Source organism: Lynx canadensis, chromosome B3 (genome assembly GCF_007474595.2).
Source record: "Lynx canadensis isolate LIC74 chromosome B3, mLynCan4.pri.v2, whole genome shotgun sequence".
Classification (NCBI taxonomy): domain Eukaryota; kingdom Metazoa; phylum Chordata; class Mammalia; order Carnivora; family Felidae; genus Lynx; species Lynx canadensis.
The window spans coordinates 39,309,487-39,317,246 of record NC_044308.2 but is presented as its reverse complement, the minus strand read 5'-3'; positions in this window follow the sequence as shown (position 1 = coordinate 39,317,246).

The window sequence follows — 7,760 nt, the reverse complement described above, 5'->3', positions numbered from 1 at the left end:
AGTTTATTTATTTATTTATTTTAAAATTTTAATGTTTAACTTTTGAGAGAGAGGGAGAGACAGACAGAGCGTGAGCAGGGGAGGGGCAGAGAGAGAGGGAGACACAGAATCCAAAGCAGGCTCCAGGCTCTGAGCTGTCAGCACAGAGCCTGACGCGGGGCTCGAACTCACAGACTGCAAGATCATGACCTGAGCCGAAGTTGGACACTCAGCCAACCGAGCCACCCAGGCGCCCCTAAAGTTTATTTAAGTATTCTCTCCACCAAACGTGGGGCTCGAACTCATGACCCCAAGATCAAGAGTCACGTGCTCCTCTGACTGAGCCAGCCAGGTGCCCCAGGTATATAATATTTTTAAACTAAATGCAGTAATGTTATATATACTGTTTTACGTCTTGTTTTTATTATTTCTCGTTCATTAGTGTATCTTAGGCATCATCTTCCTTCCTTTGAACTGCTCTATAATTGATTACTGGGAAGATATGACACCATTTATGTAATCAGTTTTCCATCGACGTTTAGATGGGCTTTTGTAGACCATTGTGGGGGCTTGTAGACCATTGTGGGGGCTTTTCCTCTGACTGAAGTGGAGAAGCACTGAAAAGTTTGGAGTAGAACAGGGACATGATCTAACTTATAGTTTAACAAGGTCTCATGCGCTACTGTACCAGATTGACACACACTTGGATAATACATTTTTTAGTCTTTGTCAACTGATAAGAAAAATACAGGGGTGCCTGGGTGGCTCAGTCGGTTAAGCGGCCGACTTCGGCTCAGGTCATGATCTTGCGGTCTGTGAGTTCAAGCCCCGCATCGGGCTCTGCGCTGACAGCTCAGAGCCTGGAGTCTGCTTCAGATTCTGTGTCTCCCTCTCTCTGACCCTCCCCCGTTCATGCTCTGTCTCTCTCTGTCTCAAAAATAAATAAACGTTAAAAAAAATTAAAAAAAAAAAGAAAAATACAATCTCACCATTGCTTCATTTGGTATTCCTCTGTGGGTTTTTTTTTTTTAAGTTTATTTATTTTTGAGAGAGAGAGAGAGAAAGAGCACAAGCAAGGGAGGGGCAGAGAGAGGGAGACACAGAATCCAAAGCAGGCTCCAGGCTGTCAGCACAGAGCCTGATGCAGGACTTGAACCCGTGAACTGTGGGATCATGACCTGAGCTGAAGTCAGAAGCTTAACTGACTGAGCCACCCAACAACCCCCAGTTGGTATTCCTTTGTAAAATCAGATTGACAGTGAGTTTTTTTCTTAATTTTTTTTTAACATTTATTTATTTTTGAGACAGAGAGAGACAGTGTGAGTGGGGAAGGGGCAGAGAGAGGGAGATACAGAATCTGAAGCAGGCTCCAGGCTCTGAGCTGTGAGCACAGAGCCTGATGCGGGGCTTGAACTCACAAAGAGTGAGATCATGACCTGAGCCGAAATCAAAGCCCAACCGACTGAGCCACCCAGGCGCCCCAGACTGACAGTGAGTTTTACTTAATAGGCTGTTTCTCATTTGCTCAGTGAGGAGATGTTAATCAGACTGGTGCTGTGTGGGTTCCTGTATGGCCACATTGAAGCCCTCTGATAGTGCCTGTCTGACTTCTCCTCTAGACCCCAGGTCCGTCCAGATGGGTCCTTGAGAAGGCCCAAGCCCTGACTCTGAACCATTACTAACCTGAAGTGTCACCACCTGCAAACTCCCTGCCTCAGGTAGGGCCCCAGCCACTGGTTTAAGGAGATGAAGTATTACAGGGTGTTATGGGATGTTTTGGGGCTTATTTTGCTTATTCCCACAGTGACAGCTGTGTGGTCATTTTTTGACCTCTTATACACAGTATTATATAAACAATTAAAACAATATAAACAAAAGGTCTTGGGCTGTGACACAGTTCCGTGCCTGACAGATCCAAGTGCTGTTCCACAGGTTCCCACTGGACCTCTTACATCATCCCCACAGGTTTTATAAATGAGAAAGCTGACTTTGAGAGACCTTAGGAGACTTGCTCCTGTTCTGGCTTGTTCCTTTATCAGATGTTGTAAAGTAGTACCTGTAGGTCAAATTTGGCCCATTTCGTTTACATTTTAATATTTTAAAATTGCTTTACGTTGGAATGCATTGATAGGTCATTCATTCTCTGTCCAGACACAGGCCTCATTACTCTCCACTGACTTTGAATAGAACTAATGTAACTTAATTTTATCCACCCAGGCACCAAAGGCATTTGATTTTGCAACCCCTGCCCAATCTTGTCTACTTTCCACTCTGAAACTGTTGGGTCAATAGCAGCTCCCGATGTAGCCCAGAAATAAACCAGCTTCAGCCAGAAACCCTCTACATCAGGCAAAAAATCCCATTCCCTCTTCCTCCTGTTCTAAAAGAACCACAGGAAAAGCCCTGAGATGCAGAGGGAAAGGAAAGGCCTCTGTGCTGTCCTGTCCAGTCTCTAAACCCTGCCTTCCTCAGTCCCTGATGTTACTATGAGGGTCAGAGCCAGAATGGCCATATCTGTCCTGCCACCCTGTTCCAGGGAGAGTATCAAATGAGGCAGCTTTGTAGAACAAAGTATATCAGTTTTTCTTCCTCAGTGGTCATGGTCTTTTTCCAGCACTTTGTCTCTAAAAGGACATAAACCTATGTGAGTGGACATTTCCTCTGCACCCTCCTGACCTCATGCGTAGCTCAGGTACCCTATCCCAGAGCATCTGCTCACTGGGATGTACTTTTTCATTCCATCAATAAATATACAGCCCACTGTCCTGGGCTCTGGGGATTGATTCAGTCATGAATAAGACAGGCAAGGTCCCTGTCCTCCTCTTAGAGCCACTAACTAGTAAGAGATTCAGAACGCTAATCAGGTGATCACACTTAGTACACAGTACAGTGTTGTCACAGTGGAATGCATGGGGACCGGCTGCCCCCCTAGCAGCCTATGATCTCCGGAAGAAGAATAACAACAGTACCAGACACTGTTGACGTGTTTTCCATATTAATTTACTTGATCTTCGTAACAGGCCTACCAAGCAGGTAGTGTCATTATCATCCTCATTTTACAGGGGAAGAGATTGCCCAAATTCACCGTGCCAGGACAGACAATGCTTCCACTCTTGGTTGAGCAGCAAACTTTTCTACAGCCTGGTGAATTTCAAAATGTGCCATAACCCCATGAGAACAAGACAGAAGGAACCAGATTCACCCCCAGCAAGTGAGATTTGGGTTGGACACTAGAAAGAACTCCTTGGCAACAGTTAGTTATAAGTATATGAGAAAAATTGGGGCGCCTGGGTGGCTCGTTTGGTAAACCCGCTGACTCTTGATTTCTGCTCAGGTCATGATCACAAGGTTGTGTGATCAAGCACCGTGTAGGGCTCCAGGCTGAGCGTGGAGCTTGCTTAAGATTCTCTCTCTCTCTCCCCCTCCGCCCCTCTCCCCTGCTCGCTCGCTCTCTCTCTCTCTCTCTCTCTCTCTCTCTCAAAAAATAAATAAATAAATAAAGCATATGAGAAAAGGAATTCCTTTTCTGGGAATTTGCTTTTTTGAATTTTCTGTATGGCATAAATAACACTGTAAAAAAATAGAGGAATTAATCTAGAAAAAAAAAAGATCTCTCAAAATTCCACCTGTGAATTGGGTTCCTTTGTTCATCTTTCCAGGCCGCATGGAGACTGTGAGCTGGTGTGGGAGGAGAAGTAACTAGATCTGGGGCTGCTTGCAGCAGCCTGAAGGCAAGGATGTGCTAACTAGCAGAGGTCAGTCCCCATCTCTCTGCTTCCACAGGGGGCAGGCACCCCTGTGTGTTTCAGCAGGGGGAGCTGGCTACCTTCTGACTCTGACAGGCCACTCTGGATAAAGTAGGGCAGGGGTGAGGCTGTGAGGGATTACCTGCTTTTTCAGATGAGAACAATCAAAACTGCATGCTCTCTAGTCCCTGGGGGAAACAGGGAGGGAGAAAGGAGCAATCAGCAATCCAGCAAAGCTAGGTGAATGATTAAAATGACTTCCAGGTCAATGGGTAGGGTCCTAAGTCCCCATTGCTTCACCCCACCTTCACTTCAGCAGCTCCAGCCTTGAGCTGGAGGCATAATTCCTTGGGTATCTTGGGATGTCCCAGCTTGTTCTGGGGAGTTCTGTCAGTGCCCTCTCCCCCAAGGATTTCCCTCTGGCCTAATAAAATATTTTTTATGTGTGAAATACTTTAAGGTAGTTTGAAGTATTTTCCCCACATTCTCTCATATTTTACCTTATTTTAAAAGTTTATTTATTTATTGAGAGAGAGAGAGAGAGAGAGAGAGAGAGAGAATGGTGGGGGAGGGGCAGAGAGAGAGACACAGAGAGAGGCAGAGAGACAGAGACCGAGAGAGAGACAGAGACAGAGAGAGACAGAGAGAGGCAGAGAGACAGAGAAAGAGAGAGAATCCCGAGCAGGCTCCTCACTGCCAGCCCAGAGCCGGACTCAGTGCTTGAACCCATGAACTGTGAGATCATGACCGGAGCCTAAGCCGGATGCTTAACCGACTAAGCCACCCAGGGGCCCCTCTCATATTTTTAAATAAACTTTATTTCTTAGAGCAGTCTTAGGTTCACAGTGAAATTGAGCAGATACTCCCTCATTTTTAATTTTGATTCTCACATCCACCCTACAAATAGATAGAAGGGGTATTATCTCCACATTTTCGTTACATTTAGACTCACAGTAACAGAGCCTGGTGTTAACTGAGGTCTTCTGATCTCTTAAGCCCCAGGTACTTTCTCTTGGTTACCTCAGAGTGCCTTCTGAATCTTTCCAGATCTTTCCTCACACTAAGCCTGGGAACCTTGCACCATCTCTCCTTGCGAGAGCTTAGAGCCAAGTTTGAGAAGTTCCCCCCGGTTCCCTGTTGACTGCAGGGGGCCACTAGAGAGCCCATCTCTTTCCCGGGTGAAAGGTCCACCCTCTCAGGCTCTGGCAGAGGCACTGGGACCCAGAACTTGTACAATGCCTTGATAAGCTTCTTAGAGGTGGGTATTAGCAGGGATCGGATATTCTTTCCCTGAGATGCCCTTCACACCCGACCCTGCTTTGAATTAGGATTCCATAGGGGAGCTGGGGACAGGAGAATGGAGTGTGCCCTGCTGTCCAGCTTCAGACTCACTCTTTGAGACCCTGGGTTCTGACAAGTTTCCAGAACTGAGAAGACACTCAGATGTCCAGGTTTGAAGGTAAATGATGTGCCTAGGTAGGAGGGATCAGCTGGGGTGCCAGCTCAGCTCTGTTACACAACACAGGCACACCAGGAATAGGAAGACCCTCCAAAGGTCTTGAGGAGAGTCAGGCGGGTTGCTACGGAGTTGAGCGTCTGGCAAGGGACAGGGCGGCTGCAGGGAGATGGTGGAAATACAGTTACAGGAATCAAGGACAGAGAAGGAAATTGGCTTATTCTGTACTGCTCCTTTAGCTTGCTCCTTTTTTGTTTTGTTTTTTAATGTTTATTTTGGCGAAAGAGAGAGGGAGTGGGGAGGGAGAGGGAGAGAGAGGGGGACAGAGGATCCGAAGCTCGCTGACAGCAGTGAGCCCGATGCAGGATTCGAACTCAGGAACCATGAGATCATGACCTGAGCCATAGTCGGACATTTAACGGACCGAGCCACCCAGGCGCCCCTGTTTTGGTTTTTAAGATAAATGCATTTGATGGGGCGCCTGGGTGGCTCAGTTGGCTGAGCGTCCGACTTCGGCTCAGGTCATGATCTCGCGGCCTGTGAGTTCAAGCCCCGCGTAAGGTTCTGTGCCGACAGCTTGGAGCCTGGAGCCTGCTTCGGATTCTGTCTCCCCCTCTCTCTCTGCCCCCCCGCCCCCGCTCATGCTCTGTCTCTCTCTCTCTCTCTCTGTCTCTCTGTCAAAAATAAATAAACATTAACAAATTAAAAAAAAAGATAAATGCATTTGCGTCTCTAGTTAGCATGGTATGCTGGAAAGAATGGGGCATTAGAAGGCTCACCTGCTCTGCTACGCACTAGCTGTGTCGTATTGAGAGAGTCACATCTCTTCTCGGGAACTCGGTTTCTTCATGTCTCAAATGGGGAGCTGCACTAAGCAGTGTCTGCAATTCCTTCTACCTTTAATGTCCTAAGAGTCCTAAAGAGTCTTTAATATCCTAAGAGTCTACCTTTAACATCCTAAGAGTCTATTAGTCTAGACTCTAATATATTAGAGTCTTCTAATATATTACTTTATATGCAAACCCAACCATTTCTAGCTATTGTTTTATAATAATCTGTGGACACTAAATAGAGATTTAATGAATATTTAGTTCTTTATAAATTGAGGATTTTATGAGGGCCCTTCACGTTCTTCTTCCCTCCTGAAGAGTATAAATTAAACCTTTGTATAAGATTAGAAAATTAAAATTTTACATAAAATTAACCCTTTATATAAAATTAACCCTTATGTAGCACTTGACTCTCTACAATGCTTTTTGTAGACCTTATGTGTTTTTACTCTCAACATTCCTGTGACATAGGTATTGTTATTAGTATTTACATGGATAGATATTGTTATTACTATTGTTATTTCTGTTAAATTTAAGTTTGAAATACCATAGTGACGCCTGGGTGGCTCAGTCAGTTAAGCGTCCAACCTGTGGTTGGACCTGTGGTTTTGGCTCAGGTCACGATCTCATGGTTTCGTGAGTTCAAGCCCTGCGTCAGGCTTTGCACTGACAGTGCAGGGCCTGCTTGTGATTTTCTCTCTCTCCCTTTCTGTCTACTCCTCCCCGGTCTCTCTCAAAATAAATAAATAAACTTAAAAAAATACAATTAAATAGCACAGGATAAAAAGGTTAAACAGTTAATCTGAACATTATGATATACTGAAAAGTGGGGCGCCTGGGTGGCTCAGTCGGTTAAGCGTCCGACTTTGGCTCAGATGGTGATCTCACGGTCCGTGGGTTTGAGCCCCACGTCAGGCTCCGTGCTGACAGCTCAGAGCCTGGAGCCTGCTTCAGATTCTGCATCTCCCTCTCTCTGCCCCTCCCCTACTCTCTCTCTCTCTCTCTCAAAAATAAATAAAAATAAACATTTTTTAAAAAAGGGTATACTGAAAAGTAAGTCTTCCTCAGACCCCTGACCTCAGTTTCCTCTCTCCACGTCTCCTTCCAGGGACCCTCTTTGCATAATCAACATATACATTATCATGCTTATTTCAAAGGGGAGGCAATGAGGTTCGGCCTATCCAGGGAGGCACACCCAGTAAGCAGCTGAGCTGGAAATCCAGGCCTTTGACTCCATTCTCCGTGTTCTTCCCACCATACCACACTGTCTGGGAAGCTCTATGGCATTAGATTTTGTCCTCTCTGGATGATATGGTGGAATTGTTTTAAGTCAGTCCAAAACCAGAAAACAAAAAATCACCAACAGAGACTTGAGTTCCCAGCGCTGCCTTCCACTGCTGCCTGTTTTTGTCTGAAGCTTAAAATCTTTCCCTTCCTCTGCCTTTGACAAGGTGAGATCTGTGGCCTGGGGCACCAACTATGGATGACTGAGCTCCCAGTATGTCAGGCTTGGACTTGGGGGACACTGGCAGACCTCTTGCGGGGATCCCAAAGAGGATTAGGTAGTCCCAGCTCAGGAACCTGGTTGCTGGCATGTCTACACAGAGGACCTCTAATGCTTTTTCCCAAGAGCAGGCATTTTTCTCTGGGAACAGGCGGCAGGGGTACTTTTGTCCCAGCAGAAACAACTGCCTCCTAGCACAAAGGTCCACTCTTCTAGATGATGGTTTGATGGTTCTCAGCTCTCCT